At 42.0% G+C, this 21,376-nt stretch overlaps 1 long non-coding RNA gene across 2 annotated transcripts; it reads left to right on the top strand.

Moving 5' to 3' along the window:
* The first annotated feature begins 11,772 nt into the window (after positions 1–11,772).
* On the top strand, positions 11,773–19,965 carry LOC124510850 (uncharacterized). Of its 2 annotated transcripts, none has more exons than XR_006961767.1 (4): positions 11,773–11,791; positions 12,206–12,287; positions 15,948–16,069; positions 19,925–19,965. It is a non-coding gene; the product is annotated as an uncharacterized LOC124510850 (long non-coding RNA). The 2 variants fall into 2 exon arrangements; XR_006961766.1 differs by lacking the exon at positions 19,925–19,965 and adding an exon at positions 18,090–18,130.
* Positions 19,966–21,376: the final 1,411 nt, after the last annotated feature.

The raw sequence follows: 21,376 nt of genomic DNA on the forward strand, positions 1-21,376 counted from the left end.
TTGGCACCTAAGACTCAGCTGACCCGTTCCCACTAATCGCTGAGACTCAGGACCCACCATTCCAACCAATCCCTGAGAGTCATGACCCACCCTTCCCATCAGCCCCTGGGACTCTGGACCCACCCTTCCCATCAGCCCCTGGGACTCAGCACCCACCTTCCCATCAGCCCCTGAGACTCTGGATCTACCTTTCCCATCAACTCTGGAGACACCAAGGCCACCATTTTCATCAGACATTGGGATACAAATACTGTTGTTCTTTTCAGTCCCTGAGACCCAACATCTATAATTCCTATACCCCTAGGATACAGGGCCCACCATTCCCACCAACTCCTGAGATACAAGTTCTGCCATAATTATTATCCCTTGGAACAGTGTGCCAATGGAAAATAGAACCATCCCACCCATCACAAATACATCCCCACGATCCCAGAACAGGAACTATTAGCCATGAAGATACCTGCCTTGAAGTAGGTCTGAGTCAATAATTCACTGATTAATACTGTAGAAAAGGCACCAGGTCATGAAGAACATCAAAGTAGCAGAGAATCCTTCCCTATGAGGGATCAAACCCAAACCCGAGATAATCCTACAGTACCGCCAGAAAATCCTTCCACGTGGGGGTTAAACTCCAAACTCAAGATAATCCTACAGCACCACTTAATCCCCACAGGTGCCATAATCCTCAGGCTGGCAGAGCAACCAAAATACCAGATGATCCAAATGCAGCACGAGCTCCCGTTGCACCATTGAATTATCCCAGATGGGCACTTGCCCCTCGTAGGACTTGGGGACAGGGGCACCTTTTCTGTGTGTGTGTGTGTGTGTGTGTGTGTGTGTGTGTGTCTGTGTGTCTGTGTGTGTGTGTCTGTGTGGCAGGTGCAGAGAACACAAAGCTTTGTCCCTTCATTAACCCTTTCCTGGGCAGAGGGTAGGAAACAAGGGAGGGATTTTGAAGGGAGAGTTTCTCCGCAGCCTGTTTCTTCCCCTTAGGGCCATGCCTTCTGTTCATCCAAATAGTGAAGGACCTCCAGCTACCCTGTTTTTTTTTGCATCTCTTCAAAAGGTAGGGAGGGTGGTTCTGAGGTTCAAGGAGACTGGCGTGGATGGGTGGTTTTCCAAGCCCCTCAGCGGCCATCTACTTCCGCTTCCTCTGGTAATAGAGCCTCTTTGGTGTACGAAATCCACCCATGTGACTCTACTGAGAATGTTCTGGGACTAATGCAACTTCCATTCCGCAAAACATGTGGTCTGGGCATGTGACCCAACACAGGCCAATCAGAACATTCATTTGTGTCCCCCCCCCCCCCGACCCTGAAACACAACTGATTAGAATCCAAGCTTTTACTTTTTAATCTTAAAAAAAATTTTTTTTAGAGGATTTTAAGACTCATAACCCTGAGATAAAGAGTTACATGCTCCACTGACTGAGGCAGCCAAGCGCCTCTTTACTTTTTTATTTTGACGCCTCGTTTTGTTATTTATTTTTTATCTATTTGGTCTTATAAAATATACAAGCATTAAAAAAATTTTTCTTTAACGTTATTTGTTTTTGGGAGAGAGAGAGAGAGAGAGACAGAGCGCGCCTCGGGGAGGGGCACAGAGAGAGGGAGACACAGAATCTGAGGCAGGCTCCAGGCTCTGTGCTGCTAGCACAGAGCCTGACCAAGGGCTTGAACCCACGAACCACAACCGAGCCACCCAGGCACTACAAGTATACAAGCATTTGTACACACATGTAGTGTTTTTGTTTTCCAAGAACCGAATTATGTTGTGTATAGCAAAGTGTTTAAGAGCACAGATTCTGAAGCCAGGCTGAATCCTGGCTCAACCATTTTCTTAGCTGTGTCCGTTTAGGCCTCAATTTTGGCATCAGTGAAATGGGTATGATAATTAATAGTACCTACATCACAGGGTTGAGATATGAGGACAGGAGTTAATATGTATAAAGTGCTTAAAACAGTGTCTGGCTCCTAGTAAGCCACAGATAGGATTATCTGTTGTTATTATTCCCACAAAAAATAGAAAGCTAGCTCTTTAGTCTAATTTCTACATAAACATGCACAGCATTTTCTAGAAACAGGACAATTTATACTTATGGAAATATTGTTTACTACATTCTTCCTCTCCCTCCTCTTTCTTTTTCCTTTGCTTGCTTTTTTTTTTAAGGTCTTTATTATTTTTTTTAATGTTTATTTATTTTTGAGAAAGAGAGCGAATGAGCACAAGTAGGGTAGGGGCAGAGAGAGGGAGAGGCCGAGGATCCGAAGCAGGCTCTGTGGCTCAGCGCAGAGCCGGATTTGGGGCTTGAATTCATGAACCGGGAGATCATGACCTGAGCCCAAGTCAGACGCTTAACCACCCGAGCCACCCAGGCGCCCCTAGCTTGTCTTTTCTCGACTCCTTCCTTCTTGTCCACACCCCAGGCACCTCTTCACCCTGAATTACATATGGTATCTGTCATGGGTTGAATTATGTGCCACCCACCCCTATGTTGAATTCTTAACTCCCAGTACCTGTGAATGTGACCTGATTTGGGGGTCTTTAAGATGTAATCAAATTAAGATGAGATCATACTAGACTAGAGTGAGCCTTAAATCCAATGACTGGTATCTTTTTTTTTTTTTAATGTTTATTTATTTTTGAGAGAGAGACACAATGCGAGCAGGGAAGGGACAGAGCGTGAGGGAGACACAGAATCTGAAGTAGGCTCCAGGCTCTGAGCTGTCAGCACAGAGCCCGACGTGGGGCTCGAACTCACAAACCGTGAGATCATGACCTGAGCCGAAATCAAGGGTCAGATGCTCAACCAACTGAGCCACCCAGGCGCTCCTAAGATCATAATAGCCACTTTTAAATTTAACCATCCTGGTGTAAGGGGAGTGAAAACCTTGTGTGTGCATTCAAAGTCAAAATTTTATCTGTCAGTTGAAGTGTGTGTATATGTGCGCGCGTGAGTAATTACATAATTACAGGAGTAAGACGCTGAAATAATTAATGATGATTGCAGGCTGTAGGTTGGGTTTTCAGGAAAGGGACTCTGAAAAAGAAATTAGGGTTTAGGATATTAACTGGGGAGCGCTGTCAGGTTCAGCAGCGTAAAGGGGGGCAGGGAGAGGAAGAAGCTGAACTAGGATACCTCATCCAGTCCCACAAGCAGCTAGAGCTGAATGCCCCCAGGCATGTGTCTCAAGAGGCAAGAGGACCAAGTCTTTGTATTACACATTGGCCTGGCATTGGATGTGGGCTGCCCCTAGGGAGGGGCTGTGACCAAGGGCAAGGGGGTGGGCAAGGCAGCCCTTTTCCTCTGAGGGCAGTCTCTGGGACGGGCACTCATCTTCAAGAGCTCAACACCCTCAGCAGTGTCCTGGAGGGGAAGTCTGTCCATTATAGGATGCCTTTTACATGCCCCAAACAAATTTTGAGAGCTTCCGTGTAATTATGTAAATCAGGAAGGAGAGTGAGTGTTGGTGTGAATATTAAAGGTGCTTCATTCAGATACCATTAGGAAGACAGTTTTCTCCTCTTGCAATGGACAAATTCCTGTAAAAATGTGAATAATAAATAACGTGAGGCAAAACAGCAAAGATCAGATCGAATGGAAATTCAGAGATCATTTCTATGGCAGGCAGCCTTCTTTGTAGAATTGTTTTGTATTCTACCATTCATACTATTAAAAATAATCTTTAATAACTATATTTGATTTTTTAGTTATTTAATTGTATTTTTTTAAATTTTTTTTCCAACGTTTATTTATTTTTGGGACAGAGAGAGACAGAGCATGAACGGGGGAGGGGCAGAGAGAGAGGGAGACACAGAATCGGAAACAGGCTCCGGGCTCTGAGCCATCAGCCCAGAGCCCGACGTGGGGCTCGAACTCACGGACCGCGAGATCGTGACCCGGCTGAAGTCGGACGCTCAACTGACTGTGCCACCCAGGCGCCCCTAATTGTATTTTTAAAAAGTATTACTTCAGGGGCGCCTGGGTGGCGCAGTCGATTAAGTGTCCAACTCTTGATCTCGGCTCAGGTCTTGATCTCAGGGTTTTGAGTTCAGGCCCTGTGTTGGGCTCCACACTGGGCATGAAGCCTACTTAAAAAAAATAAAAAATAGGGGCTTCTGAGTGGCTCAGACAGGTAAGCATCCAACTCTTGATTGCAGCTCAGGTCATGATCTCACAGTTTGTGGGATCGAGCCCCACGTTGGACTCTGCACTGGCAGCACAGAGCTTGCTTGGGATTCTCCCTCTCTCTCTCTCAAAATAAATAAACATTAAAAAATTATAATGAAATAAAAAGTTAAAAATAAATAAATAAATGGTAAAAAGTATTCCTTCACATTTGTGAGGATGAATTTTAAAAGTTTGACAGCTTTGCTGACTTCAATTTCTTGAAGTGGAAATAAAACTCTCTAAAATTATGTACAACAACTTGTATGATAAATCACCTTTGATCCAGACATAATAGTGAATGCAAAGAGCATGAGGAAAATAGGAAAGTGTTAGAAAATTAGATCCGCTGAATACATGTTGTTCTTACCAAACATCAAAACAACATATTTTATAAGAATACTTTTGAGGGGTGGGGCGCCTGGGTGGCGCAGTCGGTTAAGCGTCCGACTTCAGCCAGGTCACGATCTCGCGGTCCGTGGGTTCGTGCCCCGCGTCGGGCTCTGGGCTGACAGCTCACAGCCTGGAGCCTGTTTCAGATTCTGTGTCTCCCTCTCTTTCTGCCTCTCCCCTGTTTGCTCTCTCTCTCTCTCTCTCTCTCTGTCTCTCTCAAAAACAAACATTAAAAAAATTTTTTAATAAAGTGAAAGAATATTTTGGAAGGATAATTTATACAGATACAAGTGCATATATAAGTTTTGAGCCTATTAAGGCCAAAAGCTTACATCAAAGCTGCCAAGTTGACTGCAAAATACTGTCAACTGTTTTCAGAAGTGGAAAATGAATGATTTTCAAGATTTGCCCAAGCTATTGGTCCCACAAGTTCTTTCTAGAAAACATAGTTTGAAAAATTGTCTGGATCTTATTAAGCTGTGCACAGACTTCCTGTGTGTATTACTTCCGTATCTTGTACATGGAACATTGGGATATGAAGAAACCATCAGGTATCTTTTTATCTGATTTGTAATGAAAAATTTTTTAATTTATTTATTTTGAGAGAGAGAGAAAGAGAGCACATGTGCATGCACAAGCGGGGGAAGGGGCAGAGAGAGAGGGAGAGAGAATCCCAAGCAGGCTCTGAACTGTCGGCACAGAGCAAGATGTGGGACTTGATGTCACGAACCGTGACATCATGACCTGAGCTGAAATCGAGTCAGATGCTTAACTGACCGAGCCACCCAGGTGTCCCTGATTTATAATGAACTTAACCCTGTTTCTACTTGATTGCTGAGATATTTCTAGGACTTATCCATAGTTAATAAGACAGTGAATATGGCTTATGAAATATATGTGGAATGGAAAAGCAGTGTGGTCATTGATAATGGAACGAAAATGGAGAAGGCTATGAGGGAATTAGAAATTGCAAGCATATTATGATGTGTTCACACTCTTTAGCTGTGTGTCTAAAGTGACTGGAGCTCAGTACCAGGTGAACAATTACCGGCCATAAGCAGAAAGGTGGCGGGCTACACTGTTATGGTTCTTCTTCAGCCAAAATCAATCTCATGACATACAACAGGTTTTGGAACTGCATTCAAACAAAATGGCAAAAAAGCTTTTCTATGTTCAAAGGCCCACTTGAGCAAAAGAAGATATTTTTTTTATTTTTTAAAGTTTATTAATTTTTTTTTTTTTTTTTTTAGTGATCTCTACACCCAAGGTGGAGCTTGAACTTACGACCCTGAGGTCAAGAATCTCATGCTCGGGGTGCCTGGGTGGCTCAGTCGGTTAAGCATCCGACTTCAGCTCAGGTCATGATCACACAGTTTGTGGGTTTGAACCCTGCATCCCGCTCTGTGCTGACAGTTCGGACCCTGGAGCCTGCTCTGGATTCTGTCTCCCACTCTCTCTGCCCCTCCCCGACTTGTGCTGTCTGTCTGTCTGTCTGTCTCTCTCTCTCTCAAAAATAAAACATTAGAAAATATTACAAAAAAAAACAACAGAAGGTCATGCTCTTCCAACTAAGCCAGCCAGGTGCCCCAAGAAGAGATTTTATGGTATACTCTGCATGGCAATATTAACATATCAAGACTTCCCGACAACTGAGAGTTGCTTATAGAAAAAGCGGTTGGTTTATCTGATGAGCCTACTGAAGAGGTAGCCAAACCAAGGTGCTTGGAGCATGGAGGTAGTCTATACAGATACGTGTTATAAAAAGTTTGTCGCCATCCTGCTCCTACCAAGGTGCCAAAATTGGTGTGTAGCTGTTGAAAACCGGGCTCACAGATGGAAATTCAGACCCCATTCTTGTAGTGGAGGTGCCTTCTAAAATGGCTCCCAATGATCTCCACTTCCTGGTACTCATGCCCTTGTGTAACCCAGCTCCCCTGAGTATGGGCTGCACCCATTGACTTGCTTATAACTCATAGAATATGGTGAAAGTGATGGGATGTCATTTCATTTCCAAGATCAGGTTACAAAGGCCTGGGATTTCTGTCAAATTCTCTCTATTGCCTTCCTGGCTTTCATTATTAATGAAGTAAGTGGCTATACTGTGATCTCCCATTTTGGAAGGACCTAGGTGGCAAGAACCTGAGGGAATCCTAGCAAGGAACTGAGGCACTCGGTACAACATCCTATGAAGAATGTTGCACAAAACCAGTGAATGAGCTTGGAAGTGAGTCATTCCAAGTAGAGCCTTCAAACGAGACTGCAGGCCTTGGATCGGCACCTTGGTTTTAGCCTAGTGAGAAAGTAAGAAACAGAAGACTGAGATAAGCTATGCTCAGACCCTTGACTCACAGAAACCTTGAGATAATAAATGTGTTGGGTTTTTTTTCTTTTAATTAAGTAGTCTCCACACCCAACGTGGGGCTTGAACTCATGACCCTGAGATCAAGAGTCACATGCCCTACCAACCGAGCCAGCCAGGTGCCCCAATAAATGTGTTGTTTTAAGCTGCTTAGTTTTGGGATCATTTGTTACACAGCAAAAGATGACTAATACAGTTTTGACATCCTGGAAGTCAGTGGCCTTGCTCCATTGTCATGTTTCTCATTCGAGATGGAAGAACAGATTATTCCTGAGTAATTATGCGAAGTAGCCAGTGCCTGCAAAAACCTCAGGGGAAAGAAATAATGTGAGAGAGGGCAGGGCTTTCTCGCTTTTGATAATGTCAGGCTGGGTTATTTCAATCAGCCCTTCTACTGAAAACAATTAAAAACACTGGATAAAATGCTAACAACAGTTCTTGCAAAATCATGAAAGATAGGACAATCTAGTGAGGAGTTTCCCAGGTTAGGGTTTTTTTTTTTTTAATTTTTGTTTATTTATTTTTGACAGAGAGAGAGACAGAGCATGAGTGGGGGAGGCAGAGAGCAAGGGAGACACAGAATCTGAAGCAGGCTCCAGGCTCTGAGCTGTCAGCAGAGAGCCCGACGCGGGGCTTGAACCCACCAACTGTGAGATCATGACCTGAGCCAAAGTCGGATGCTCAACCGACTGAACCACCCAGTGCCTCTCCCAGCTTAGGTTTATTAAGGGGGAACTCAGAGAAATAAGAAAAGCATTCTGAGCTGCTCTGATTATGAAAATGAGCCATAGTTTTCAACAGGCTCCCGGAATGAAGGGAACCCAGATCAAAGTGGTACCCCGCTGGTGCCATGGCAAATGGAAAAGCAAACTTACACCCTCTCTGGAGGAAGGTTCTTAAATCACAAAAAGAAAATGGTCCCAGCTGGAAGGTGTGAGATGGACAGAGCAAGAAAGTGGTCAATGTATAGATGTTTCCATCAGAATCTCACTGTGAAACTCCTGGCCCTGTGAAGGGCTCAGTTGAACATAAGCTAATGGCCCAATTAAACATAACTAGTTACAGAGGTGTAGCAGGATGAAGAGGTCCAGTAAGGGATAGTGGGATTTCTGGTACCAGCAATGGTGGGGAGCCATTACCACCCCCAGATCTGATGGGACAAGGCAGGAAACGATGGTACCTGAAGCCAGTGGGACATGTAGGCTTGGAGGATGGGTCTCTTAGGGTGGTCTGGAGAAACAGAACCAATAGGGTATAGATACATAGGAAGAGATTGTTTATATGGAATCGGCTTATGCAATTATGGAGGCTGGGAAGTCCCACAATCCGTTCCATCAAGCAGACACTAAAAACATTCCCAAACAGGCTGATGGTGGCTTGGTCCGTTAAGCATCCGATTCTTGATTTCAGCTCAGGTCATGATATCCCAGTTCGTGAGTTCGAACCCCACGTCCGGCTCTGTGCTGACAGCACTGAGCCTCCTTGGGATTCTCTCTCTCTCTCTGCCCCTCCCCTGCTCACGCTCTCTCTCAAAACAAATAAATAAACATAAAAAAAGCATTCACAAAAATGTAAAACAATGCTATTCTTTTCATTGACTTTTGTTTTAAAAGAGTGTTTTCTATTAAATACATTCTTTGTGTTAACTTGTAATTTTAAAATGTGATTTTTAAATGAATTAATACATAAATATTTTGAAAGTTCCTCTATTTTAATTCCTCATAAGGTGAGTATTCATAGTTATAAACTGCATAAGCCAAAGCTCTTGGGGCTCTCAATACTTCTTTTTTTCATAGCGTAAAGACGTCCTGAAACTGAAAAGTCTGGGGCCTGCTGAGAAGCATACAACTATGTATAGAATTCTCACACACACAGTGTTGCAGAAAATAAGATACAAAAGGATACAGAAAGTCTTGTTTCATATGCATAAATATCTATCCTTGAAAACAGGCAAAAGAAAACTAAGTGAAGGCATTAAAAAGAAGAGTCAGAGCAATGGTGCCTGGGTGGCTCAGTCTGTTGAACATCTGACTTTGGCTCGGTCATGATCTCGTGGTTTGGGAGTTCAAGCCCTGCATTGGGCTCTCTGTCTCAAAGATAAATAAACATTAAAAAAAAAAAAAAAGAAGATTGAGGACAAGTTTATCAAAAAGTTAGAATGTTGCAAACTTCTGGAGGTGTGGAGGAGTTACCACTGAAGAAAAGGAAAACACATGCATGAGATCCTGAAATATTGTGTATATTTCATTTCTTGACCTATGTGACAATAGAGTGTTGAATTTTTTTCAATGTTTTTATTTATTTTTGAGACAGAGAGAGACAGAGCACGATCAGGGGAGGGGCAGAGAGAGAGGGAGACACAGAATCTGAAACAGGCTCCAGGCTCTGAGCTGTCAGCACAGAGCCCGACGCGGGGCTTGGACCCACGAACTCTGAGGTCATGGCCTGAGCCGAAGTCGGACGCTTAACCGACTGAGCCACCCAGGCGCCCCTGCACACGAGTAATTTTAAAGTAAACACTCTATTTTTGGGACAGAGAGAGACGGAGCATGAACGGGGGAGGGGCCGAGAGAGAGGGAGACACAGAATCCGAAACAGGCTCCAGGCTCTGAGCCATCAGCCCAGAGCCCGACGCGGGGCTCGAACTCACGGACCGCGAGATCGTGACCTGGCTGAAGTCGGACGCTTAACCGACTGCGCCACCCAGGCGCCCCATCCCCCGTTCATGCTCCGTCTCTCTCTGTCCCAAAAATAAATAAACGTTGAAAAAAAAATTAAAAAAAAAATAAAGTAAACACTCTAGGGGCGCCTGGGTGGCTCAGTCGGTTAAGCGTCCGACTTCGGCTCAGGTCATGATCTCACGGTTTGTGAGTTTGGGCCCCACGTCAGGCTCTGTGATGACAGCTCGGAGCCTCGAGCCTGCTTCAGATTCTCTCTCTGCCCCTCCCCTGCTCACACTGTGTCTCTGTCTCTCTCTCAAAAACAAACACCAAAAAAGTTAAAAAATAAAATAAAATTACTCATGTGTGAAAATAAAATAAAATTACTCGTGTGTATGAATACATTTGTTTTATGCATCTTTATGTAATATTTCACAAGAAATATATAGCTGAGAGCAAGAATCTTACATCCGCTTCTGAAATGGTTGAGAAAGCAGCAAAGATTCAGTCTGTGGAACATCTTTAATGAAATTACATCATTGCTTTTGACCAAATTTTCCCGAAGAGGAAGTAATCCTTTCCTTTAATCACTTTCTCTTCTTAGGGAGGAAGGAAAGCTTAATACCCTGATGGTGACATCACTATCACGGGGATCCTTTACTGGCAAAGTGAGCATTTACTTAGTATCAGAACTGTGCAGTTTGGTGAACAGAAAAAGAAATAACAGGTGTTAAGTGCCAAGGGGGCACCTGGGTGGCTCAGTCAGTAAAGCATCCAACTTGGGCTCAGGTCATGATCACACAGTTTGTGAGTTTGAGCCCCAGTCAGACTCTCTACCATCAGCACAGAACCCGCTTCCAATCCTCTGTCTCCCTTTCTCTCTGCACCCCCCCTCCGCCGTGTTCTCTCTATGAAAAATATATAAACATTAAAAAAATAAAAGTGCCTAGAAATCATTGTTCCCACTCTCTACTGTTAAAATGTTAAAGTTAGATCATCATACAGTTTTAACTCTTTATGTTGAACTCATTTTAGTGTTTTGAAAAGTTGCAAAAATAGTACCGAGAATTCCCACATACTCCTCTAACTTTCCCTAATGTTAACTTCTTATATAACTGGTGCCAAGAATACACAATGGGGAAAGAATAATCCCTTAACGGATGGTGTGGGGGAAACTGAATGTTCATGCAAAATAATCAGATTGGACCCTTATCTTATAGCCTACACAAAAATCAACTGAAAATGGGTTGAAGACCTAAGCATCAGACCTTAAACTATAAAGCTCCTAGAACAAAACACAGGGAAAAGCTTCATGACAAAGGTCTTAGCACTGATTTCATGGATATGACCCCAAAAGCACAGGCAACAGAAGCAAGAACAAACAAGGAGGACCATATCAAACTAAAAAGCTTCTGCACAGCCAAGGAAACAATCAAGGGTGAAGAGACAACCTATGGAAGGGGAGAAAATATTTACAAACCATATATCCGATAAGGAGTTAATCTCTAAAATATGTAAGGAACTCCTACAATTCAAGAGTAAAAAAAATAAAAGCCTTAGTTTAAAATTTAGCTCAATTTAAAAAATGAGGTGAAAATTGAATAGACATTTCTTCCAAGAAGACACATAGATGGCCAACAGATACATGAGAAAATGCTTAACATCACTCATTATCATGGAAATGTAAATCAAAACCACTATAAGATATACCTCACACCTGTCAGGATGGCTATATAAAACAAAACAAAACAAAACCCCAAAAGTGTCGAAGATGTGGAGAAATTAGAACCTTTGCACACTGTTGGTAGGAATGCAAAATGGCAGGGGTGCCATTGGAAACAGTATGGAGCTTCCTTGAAAAATTAGAAAGAGACTACCTATGATCCAGCAATCTCACTTCTAGATATTTGTCCAAAAATATTGAAAGCAGGATCTTGAAGAGATATTAGTGCCTCTGTGTTCATTGCAGCATTATCAACAATAGCCAAAATGTGGAAACAACTTGTATGTCCGTTGACAGGTGGATGGATTGAAACAAACAAACAAACAAACAAAACCCCTGTGGTATATACATATGATGGGATCTAATTCAGCTTTAAAGAAAGGAAATTCTGCAACATGCAACAACATGGATGAACCTTGAGGACATCATGCTAACTGAAGTAAGCCAGGCACAGAAAGACAAATGTTGGATGATTCCACTTACATGAGGTATGCAAAATAGTCAAACTCAGGGATACCTGGCTGGCTTTGTCGGTAGAGCATGTAATGCTTGACCTCAGGGTTGTAGGTTCGAGTTCCACATTGGGTGTAGAGATTACTTAAAAAAATAAAATCTTTTAAAAAATAGTCAAAATTTGGGGCGCCTAGGTGGCTCAGTCAGTTAAGTGTCTGACTTTAGTTCAGGTCATGATCACAGGGTTCGTGGATTCGAGCCCTGCGTCGGGCTCTGTGCTGACAGCTCGGAGGCTGGAGCCATCTTCGGATTCTGTGTCTCCCCCTCTCTCTGCCCCTCCAGAATCCCCCTCTCTCTGCCCCTCTCTTGCTCATTCTCTGTCTCTCTCTGCCTCTCAAAAGTAAATAAATGTTTAAAAAAAATTTTTTTAAAAATAGTCAAATTCACAGGATCAAAGAGTGGAATGATGGTTGCCAGAGGCTGGAAGAAGGAGGAAATGGAAAATTACTTATCAACTGACATAAAGTTCAGGTAAGCAAGATGAATGAGTTCTAGAGATCTGTGGTACAACACTGTCCCTACAATCAACAGCACTGTGTTGTACCCTTAAACTTTGTTAGAGGGGGAGGTGCCTGGGTGGCTCAGCGGGTGAAGCCTCTGACTTTGGCTCAGGTTGTGATCTCACAGTTCTTGAGTTCAAGCCCTGCATCCAGCTCTGTACTGACAGAGCAGAGCCCATTTTGAATCCTCTGTACCCCTCTTTCTGTGCCCCTTCCCTGCTTGTGTGCTCTCTCTCAAAAATAAGTAAAGATTTCTAAAAAATTGTTAAGAGGGTAGATCTCATGTTAAATTTATTGCAATAAAATAAAAAATGTCAAAACTCAGGAAATTGGGGCACCTGGGTGGCTCAGTCGGTTAAGCGTCCACTTCGGCTCAGGTCATGATCTTGTGGTTTGTGAGTTCGAGCCCCATGTCAGGCTCTGTGCTGACAGCTGGAGACTGGAGCCTGCTTCGGATTCTGTCTCCTTCTCTCTGCCCCTCCCCAACTTGTGCTCTGTCTTTCTCTATCTATCAAAAATAAATAAATGTAAAAAGAAAAAAAATTTTTAACTCAGGAAATTAACGTTGGTATAATGCTACTGACCTTACTATATATATATATTTTTTTTTTTAATTTTTAACATTTATTTCTTATTGAGAGACAGAGACACAGATCGTGAGCAGGGGAGGGACGGAGAGAAGGGGAGACACAGAATCCGAAGTAGGCTCCAGGCTCCGAGCTGTCAGCACAGAGCCTGACGGCAGGCTCGAACTCACGAACCGTGAGATCATGACCTGAGCCGAAGTCGGACGTTTAACCGACTGAGTCACCCAGGCGCCCCTGTTATATTTTTAAATAATAAAGTTATCAAGAACCTTTTAATGTAACCCGTGGTCATTTGGACTTTCTGTGAAGTCTGCTCAGGGCATTAGGCAATTTTGGTATTGGGTTGCCTAATTCTTTTTCTAATTAAGTTTGTGGTTTCTTTATAATCCTCATCCAATGAGAATTGCTGTCAAAAGTATTACAACCACATTGGTTGTAGGGATCACCTAAATAAATAAAACCTTAAAAGAGAGCGAGAGATTGTTTTACATTTTTGCAAACCTCTTTAGTCTCCGGCTTAATGGGAGATAACAGAATTCTCATACCTGCGTCTTCATTCAATTTGTTGTGATAGTTGGCTTTTTTTTTTTCAATTTGCCTTGTTTTCAGTGATGTCAGTGAGCCGAAGTTCATTCATCCATGATTCAGCTGGTGAGCGTTCAGTTGGTGTTCAGTTTTGTGGGTTTCGTTTGGTTTGTTACCATGAGTAATGCTACCATTAATATCCTTGTTTGTTCATCCTTACGTGTTTCTACCTCTGCTTCCGTGTTATTAATTCTCTAGAGTGGGATGGTTGAGATCAGGGCAGTGTGTAGATGTAATGCTAGTGGCCGATGCCGTATCACTTCCACATGTAAGCGTGTTCTTTCGTCACACTCACGCCAGCTAAGGGTGTTCAAATGCCTTATAATTTTGCCATCTAAAGGGGCACCGTATTGTTACTCAGATACGCACTTTTCAGACTCCTGGTTAATTTGAGCATTTGTTTCATGGTTAGCTTTTTGGATTTATTTTGTTCTATGAATTCTCTATTCTCATTCCTTGCCCATTTTCTATTGAGTTGTTTCTCTCTTTTTAACTTCTTGTAGGAGAATGGATCTCGATTTTTAATAGCCATCAGTATTGAAAGATGTACTATCCATGACCCTCGGTACACTGATGATTGTTTGGGTGCATTTTGCTATACAGAAGTTTTTATTTTTATTTTTACATATAGAGAGTATTTATTATTTTCCCCTCCAGGTTTTTATTTAAATTCCAGTAGTTAGGGGTGCCTGGGTGGCTCAGTCAGGTAGGCATCCGACTCTTGACCTCAGCTCAGGTCTGGCTCTATGCTGGGTGCGAAGGCTACTTAAAAGAAAAAAATTCAGCTAGTTAACATACAGTGTAATATGAGTTTCAGGTGTATTTAGTGATTCAACACTTACATGCAATATCCGATGCACATCACAAGTGCCCTCATTAATACCCATCATCTATTTAACCCATCCCCTCACCCATCCGCCCTCTGGTAACCATCAGTCCATTCTCTGTAGTTAAGAGTCTGTTTCTTGCCAAAAGTTCTTTTTTTTAATGTTTTCATTTAATTATTTTGAGAGAAGGCGAGTGGGGGAGGGGCAGAGGGAGAGGGAGAATCCCAAGCAGACTCTCCACTGTCAGCACAGAGCCTGGCACGGGGCTCTTTGTCATGAACCGTGAGATGGTGACCTGAGCTAAAATCAAGAGTCGGTTGCTTAATGGACTGAGCCACCCAGGCACCCCTTGGCAAAAGTTTTTATATCCATATAGTCACATGACTATTTTTTCCCCAGACCTTTTGGTCTCCTGCTTAGTTACCTCCACAATCACATAATTGCCTTGATTTTCTTCTAATATGTTCACAACTTAAAAAAAAAAAAAAAGTTTAATCCTCTCATGCCTTTCTGTATGTGATGTGACCTGAGATGGGAGTCCAGCTTTATTATATTTTCATATAGGTCTGTTTAGCCAAGACCTGTTTTTTTTTTTTTTTGAGAAGTTAGCATTGTTGTTTTTAAGATTTTATTTATTAAAAAAATTATTTAATGTTTATTCATTTTTGAGAGAGAGACAGAGAGTGAGAGGGGAATGGGAAGAGAGAAAAGGAGACACAGAATCTGAAACAGGCTCCAGGCTCTGAGCCGTCAGCACAGAGCCCGACGCAGGACTTGAACCCACGAACCATGAGATCGTGACCTGAGTCGAAGTCGGACACTTAACCGACTGAGCCACCCAGGCGCCCCAAGATTTTATTTTTAAGTAATCTCTACACCCAACGTGGGGCTTGAATCCACAACCCCAAGATCAAGAGTCACATGCTCTACCAACAGAGCCAGCCAGGCACCCCAAGGCCTGTTTGTTAAATACACTATTCTTTCTCATTTGAATAGGACCATCACCATTGTTATATTTAAAATTCTCATGTAGACTTGGATCTATTCTGGATTCCTTATCATGTCCTTTGATCTATTTTTCTATTCCTATTCCAATATTACACTAGTTTGATAACACCAAATTGATAGTATATTCTTCTGCATTAAAACAAACAAACAAACAAACAAACACACTTCATTACTTTTCTAAGAGGCTTGATAAATGAATGACAGGAAAGAGTAAGGACCCTACATGCTCTGTCATTGTAGATTGTAGGAGCCATAAAAGTCTGGATCAGCCTGTAGCCACCTTCCTGAGCGTCAGTGGAAGCAACTGTCTGTAGGTAGTGAATTAAAGATCATTTATTTATTTTTTTTATGTGTATTTATCTTTGAGAGAGAGAGAGAGAGAGAGAGAGAGAGAGAGAGACAGAGCGTGAGTGGAGGGGGGGCAGAGAGAGAGAGAGAGGGAGACACAGAATCGGAAGCAGGCTCCAGGCTCCGAGCTGTCAGCACAGAGCCCGATGCTGGGCTCAAACTCATGGACCCTGAGATCACGACCTGAGCCGAAGTCAGACGCTTACCCAACTGAGAGCCACCCAGGCGCCCCAGATATCATTTAAAAAGTGGAGAACTAGCTTCTTGCCATTTCAGTCTCTTCAGCAGGAGGTGAGAACAATAAAAGGGGGAAAGAACAGCTATGGAGCAACCAGTCAACTGTACCAACCCTCCTACAAAATGATGAACACCAACTCTACTTACCTTCTGGACTCAGAGTAAGAAAATGATGGGGATTGTCATCACAGAACAGAAGTATAAATCTATAAGCCTATAAGAGTAACACGCTGATAGGGGCACCTGGGTGGCTCAGTCGGTTAAGAGACCGACTCTTGGTTTCAGCTCAAGTCATGATCTCTCAGTTTCGTGAGTTTGAGCCCCATGTCCAGCTCTGTGCTGATAGCTCAGAGCCTGGAGCCTGATTTGGATTCTGTATCTCCCTCTCTCTCTGCCCTTTCCCCGCTCACACTCTGTCTCTGTCTCTCTCAAAGATAAATAAAACATTTTTTAAAAGATATAAAAGTAAAAACCAGGGGCGCCTGGCTGGCTCAATCAATAGAACATGAGACCCTTGATCTAAGGGTTGTGAGTTCAAGCCCCACATGGGGTGTGGAGCCTACTTTAAGAAAAAAAAAAAAAGTAAAAACCAGAACTAAGAAAACCAGCAAAATCAACTAAAAATTGGGTGTGGAGGGGATGAAAGGAAGTGGAAATATTCTAACTTTGTCATTGCTCATAGTGAAGAATGATCACACACACCCACACACACACAACAAAAAGAAATATAGACCATATTGTGAAATATAATTTCAAAAGAAGCAATAAAAACAGAAAGTATAACATTAAAATGTTGATAAAACTAAGGGAAAATATATCTGTCATAGAAATGAATTTAAATGTGCTTATTCTACATTTTTTTTTAAAAGCAATTATCACATCAGATCACACAGTAAAACCCAACTATTTTCTGGAAATAGTAGAAACATGTTAAAACAAATGGATGCAGAAGGTTTGCAAATGAAAAGATGGGCCAAGGCATGTGAGACCAATTGAAAGAAAAAGAAAGCAGGGCTTCAATTTTAATATACAACAAAGTTGAATTTAGGACAATAAGCCATAAACAGGATAAAGAGAGATACTTTATGAGAATAAAAGATATATATACACAAGAATGATCTAATAACACCCATGATATTCTACATACCAAATAATATAGCATCACAATTTTTTCTCAATAGAAATGTCTTTTTTTATATATATAATTCATTGTCGAGTTAGCTATTTATATATATATTTCACTTGTCAAGCCAAGTGTGCTCTTGGCTTTGGGAGTGGATTCCCATGATTCATCACCTACATGCAACACCCAGTGCTCATCCCAACAAGTCCCCTCCTCAATGTCCATCACCCACTTCCCCACCCACCCCACCCCATCAAGTCTTAGTTTGTTCTCTGAATTTAAGAGTCTCTTATGGTTTGCCTCCCTTCTGTTTTTAACTATTTTTTCCCTTCCTTTTCCCCATGGTCTTCTGTTAAGTTTCTCAACTTCCACATATGAGTGAAAACATGACATCTGTCTTTCCCTGACTGACTTTATTTCACTTAGCATAATACCCTCAAGTTCCATCCACATTGTTGCAAATGGCAAGACTTCATTCTTTTTTGTTGCTGAGTAGTATTCCATCATTTTTTATCGTTTTTTACCACATCATTTTTATCCATTCATCCGTTGATGGACATTTGGGCTCTTTCCATAATTTGGCTATTGTTGATAGCACTGCTATAAACATGGGAGTACATGTGCCCCTATGAATCAGCACTCCTGTATCCTTTGGATAAATTCCTAGTAGTGCTATTGCTGGGTCATAGGGTAATTCTATTTTTCATTCTTTGAAGAACCTCCACTCTGTTTACCAGAATGGCTGCACCAGTTTGCATTCCCATCAACAATGCAAGAGGGTTCCCCTTACTCCACATCCTCCCCAACATCTGTTGTTTCTTGAGTTGTTCATTTTAGCCACTCTGAGCAGTGTGAGGTGGTTTTGATTTGTATTTCCCTGGTGATGAGTGATGTTGAGCATTTTTTCATGTGTCTGTTAGCTATCTGGATGTCTTCTTTAGAAAAGTGTCTATTAATGTCTTCTGCCCATTTCTTCACTGGATTATTTGGTTTTTGTGTGTTGAGTTTGGTAAATTCTTTTTTTTTAATTTTTTTAAAATTTTTATTTATTTTTGAAGGACAGAGAGAGACAGAGCATGAGTGGGGGAGGAGCAGAGAGACAGGGAGACACAGAATCCGAAGCAGGCTCCAGGCTCGAAGCTGTCAGCACAGAGCCTGATGCGGGGCTCGAACCCACAAACTGTGAGATCATGACCTGAGCTGAAGCCGGACGCTCAATCGACTCAGCCACCCAGGCGCCCCGGTAAATTCTTTTCAGATTTTGGATACTAACCCTTTATCCGATATGTCATTTGCAAATATCTTCTCCAATTCTGTTGGCTGCCTTTTAGTTTTGTTGATTGTTTCCTTGGCAGTGCAGAAGATTTTATCTTGATGAGGTCCCAGTAGTTCATTTTTGCTTTTATTTCCCTTGCCTTCAGAGACATGTCAAGTAAGAAGTTGCTATGGCCGAGGTCAAAGAGATTGTTGCCTGTTTTCTCTTCTAGGATTTTAATGGTCTCCTGTCTCACATTTAGGTCTTTCATCCATTTTGAATTTATTTTTGTGTATGGTGTAAGAAAGTGGTCCAGGTTCATTCTTCTGCATGTTGCTGTCCAGTTCTCCCAGCACCATTAGCTAAAGAGACTGTCTTTTTTCCATTGGATACTCTTTCCTACTTTGTTGAAGATTAGTTGGCCATACATTTGTGGGTCCAGTTCTGGGTTCTCTATGCTATTCCATTGGTCTATATGTCTGTTTTTGTGCCAATACCATGCTGTCTTGATGATTATAGCTTTGTAGTAGAGGCTAAAGTCCAGGATTGTATAGCATCACAACTTAAACAGCAAAACCACCGAACATTAGGAGAAATACACAAATATTGATCTGTACTAAGAGATTTTTTAAATTATTTATTTATTTATTTATTTATTTAGAGAGGTAGAGTGAGCAGGGGAGAGGTAGAGAGAGAGAATCCCAAGCAGAATCCCAGGCAGGCTTTGTGCTATTAGAGTGGAGCCAGACGAGGGGCTCAATCCCATGAACTGTGAGATCATGACCTGAACCAGAACCAAAAGTCAGATGCTCAACTGACTGAACCACCCAGGCATTCCAATACTAAGAGATTTTAATTTACCCCTCTTGGCTATGGTAGAATCAATGGGTAAAAATAAATAAAATTTTAGAGCTGTCCTGTCTAATACAGTAGCCACTAGCCACATATGGCTATGTAAGTTTAAATTAATTAAAGTGAAATAGAACTGAATATTCAGTTAGTCACAACTAGCCATATTTCAAGTACTCTTTAGTCACATGTGGCTAGTGACCACTCTATTAGACAGCACAGATGGAAAGTACTATTAGACACATTGTGTAGAGGATCTATTTCATGTAATTAATGAGTCATCGTATCTATCACAAAATGGTAAAAGTCACACATACACAGAGCCAAAATGGAAGGAAAACATTCTCTGACAATAGGCCCATCAAAATCGCTATTTCAGAATATCTAGAAAATAATCATATCAAATCCAACAGAGTCCAGCCATCTCAACTGCTAAAGAAATTTAAGAGTCATTAGTGATAATGGTGAAATTCTAAAGTCTTCCCAGTTATGCCAGGAACCGGGTGGTCTATTAACACAATTGTAATTGCTTCTGAAATGCTAGCACAGGCAGCTAGACAGGAAATTGAAATAAACAGTGTAGATATGAGAAATGAGCGGCAAGCTGGTCATCTTTTGAAAATGATATGATCCTTCACCTAAAAAAACCAAGAGAATTTACAGAGAAACAGAACTCCTTATCAAGTTCTTTGACTTGGCAAGATATAAGATAAATATACTCATCAAGATCTTATGAAGAATCAACAGGTAAAATTAAAAAAAATTTTTAATGTTTATTTATTTTTGAAGGAGAGAGTGAGACAGAACATGAACAGGAGAAGAGCAGAGAGAGAGGGAGACACAGAATCTGAAGCAGGCTCCAGGCTCTGAGCTGTCAGCACAGAGCCCGACGTGGGGCTCGAACTCATGAACTGTGAGATCGTGACCTGAGCTGAAGTTGGATGCTTAACCGACTGAGCCACCCAGGCTCCGCAACAGGTAAAATTAGATGTGTATTTCAAACAATACACAGTGTCATTCCAGATGGATCTAATATGATTTTTAAGGTAATTTATGTATGAACAAAAAATATTTTCCATTATAATTTTGGATTGGGTGTTTTTTAATGTAAGAAAGTTATTGATTTTTTTTATATTGATTGTACAACCCAATCCAAGCGGGGACAATTTTGCTTTCCCTCCTGGGGGCACTTGGCAAGGTCTAGAGACATTTGTTCATCCTGATTGGGGGAGAGGGGTGTTCCTGGCATCGGGTGAATGGAAGGCGGATCAGTAGTGCTGAAATTGAAAATCTGTGGTGTAACTCGACACCTTAACGAGATATCATATTGTCTCCAACAGTGTTTCCAGTTCATTTTGGATTTCCCAGGGATGCAATCCCACTAATCGCAAAAAATAAGGATATATCCTTTCCAGTATTCATACCTCTTATGTGGTTCTGTTTTGTAATTGCATTTGGCTGGCACCCTTAACCCGTGTTTGCACTGAGCAGCTGAACTCTACTTCTCTGTTTGGGAATTCTGTCATTGTGAGGGCCCGCTTCCTACCATTAAGGACCTAACGGCTAGATTACTTGCTTTCCCTGAAACCTAGCATGCAGGTGTCTGACTGAACTCACACTGAGACTTTATAAAGACATCAAGAAGGGGTCAGTGCTCACTTTGATGGCTTTGGCACTGAACCAGGCTGTCCCTAGGCAAACTTGGCGATGATTCTCCTTTCATTGTTTCCTTGGGTTCTGACCCATTTTCTAAACTTGGTACTTTAGCTTTCTCAGCTGCCCCATGTCCTATGAATGAACTCCTTTTCTTTTTTGTTGTTAACCCAAATTGGTTTCCTTCGCAACCAAGAACCCGACTATTAGAATGTTAAATAATAATTGTGATAGCAGGTGCCATTGTCTTGTTCCTGACTTCGCTGGAAATAGTCTCTTGTTTGCACACGTTCATTAATTCATTCACAAAATGAATATTGAAGTCCATGCATTCATTCCTTTACCTCCGGTTCCAATCCAATTACCACATGGGCCATTCTAGTTTCCGCTTTCCTGCTTGTGTAAATCCCTTCTCTGAAAAATGGGAAACCTGTTTCCCATTATCCATCGTATGTATACTTATTTCATCAGTCCCTCTGAATGTAACTAGCTCTCCCTCTCAGCCACCATTCCTCCTTATTGGCTCTGCTTTCGGGGCTGGGATGTTCCCACCCTCCTCCACCAAGGACTCCCTCTCATTCTGCTGGG

This window comes from Lynx rufus, unplaced genomic scaffold (assembly GCF_022079265.1).
Source record: "Lynx rufus isolate CCGP_SWC_20201006 ecotype Redwood Valley unplaced genomic scaffold, mLynRuf1.p SCAF_16, whole genome shotgun sequence".
Lineage (NCBI taxonomy): Eukaryota > Metazoa > Chordata > Mammalia > Carnivora > Felidae > Lynx > Lynx rufus.